Source organism: Vigna radiata, unplaced genomic scaffold (genome assembly GCF_000741045.1).
Source record: "Vigna radiata var. radiata cultivar VC1973A unplaced genomic scaffold, Vradiata_ver6 scaffold_445, whole genome shotgun sequence".
Lineage (NCBI taxonomy): Eukaryota > Viridiplantae > Streptophyta > Magnoliopsida > Fabales > Fabaceae > Vigna > Vigna radiata.
In genome coordinates, this window is record NW_014543598.1 from 17048 (window position 1) to 18540 (window position 1493).

At 33.2% G+C, this 1493-nt stretch overlaps 1 long non-coding RNA gene across 1 annotated transcript in view; it reads right to left on the bottom strand.

Moving 5' to 3' along the window:
* LOC111241146 overlaps positions 1–197 on the bottom strand; it is a 1816-nt gene extending 1619 nt beyond the window's left edge. Inside the window, exon 1 of the long non-coding RNA XR_002666937.1 lies at positions 8–197. This is a non-coding gene — a long non-coding RNA (uncharacterized LOC111241146). The remainder of the gene's footprint in view (positions 1–7) is intronic.
* Between the last annotated feature and the right edge of the window lie 1296 nt (positions 198–1493).

Here is a 1493-nt window from a genome sequence, read left to right on the forward strand (position 1 = left end):
TGCTTACTTGATATGATAATCACCAATTATTTGTAACAATCACGAGCCAAACACCAAGCTGCACACAAGTTAAGTAAAACATTACAAAAGTTAAACTTATTTCTCGGTTTTCATTCTCTCTATTTTTCTTTCCAAAACCCTCTATATTTCTCTTCAAAATAAAACACAAACATAAGAACACAGAACAACCCTTTCAGAGACGCAACTTAGGGATTCAAATTTTGAACACCGAATGAGCAAAGCAAAAGAAAATATCAAACAAAAACAATGGTACCACAGATATAAACGTGAATGATTCCTCTCTACCTTTGAGTGGGAGCTCCTCCATCTGCTGGTCCACACAACCGTCGTTGCAGCTTCGTCTGCTCATGGTTCTACGACCAAATCTGAAAAAGAAATGGAAAATGAACAATAAAAAGGGGAAATGAAAGAAATGAATGAGAAGATAAAATGAAGAAAGAAGATGAACGAGGAGGACGATAAGAGTCACCAAAGAGAGAACGAGCAAATGCAATGGCTTCAACGGAGAGAACGAAGGAGACGACAAAGGAGAGAGCACCAAAGGGAGAACGAAAGAGAGATGAACGAAAGAGTTACCAAAAAGTGAAAAGAAACCGCCAAACTTTAATTTGGATTTTTTCATTCCAAATTTGCCCTTCAATTTGGGTTCCATCAGGCTTTTTTTTTTTTATATTTCAAAACACCCAACCACATATTGACACATGGCTAGTGTCAAAATAATGTCAATATGTGGTGTTGAAATATCATTTTGCTAATAAAATATTAACTTCTTTCTCTCTCCTAAAATAACTAATATAATATAAAACAACAGTGCATTATTATGCATTTTTTTTTCAGTCAAAAGGTCAAAGAGATAAAAAAATAAAGAGCAATGGTACAATGACACGCCTACGTGGCAAAAACATTCAAATGACACACTCCTTTTCACCTTTTTCTTTCAAAATTACTCTTTTATCTTCAATAAATGTTAAAAAGAAGTGAAACCCACCGTGTCAAATGAATGTTTTTTAAAAAATGTGTGTCAAAATATCTTTATTCAAAAATAAAACATGCAAAGAAAGTTACTTTAAAGGGAAATTCATTCCCTGACGCATTAAATGCATGTCAAACCAAAATAATAATTAGGTTTGATACTTTCGGTCCTAGTATTTGTGTAAAAATCTTATTTCGGTCTTTTAAGTTTTGAACGGTCTCAATTGGATCATAATTTTTGTAAAAATGCACACATTTTATCGTAACCGTTAATTGATCTCAAACAGCGTTAAGTTTAGCTGACATGGTATGCTGACGTGTTGACTTAATCCCTTCCTGGTCCTCGTATTTGTGTGAAAATCTCAGTTCGGTCCTTAAGTTTTGAACTGTCTCAATTGGGTCATAATTTTTGTAAAAATACATGCTGACGTGTATTATTTAATTATATGAATTATTTTTTAAAATAAGCAGTATTTCACGTGACACGATGCTTATTATTT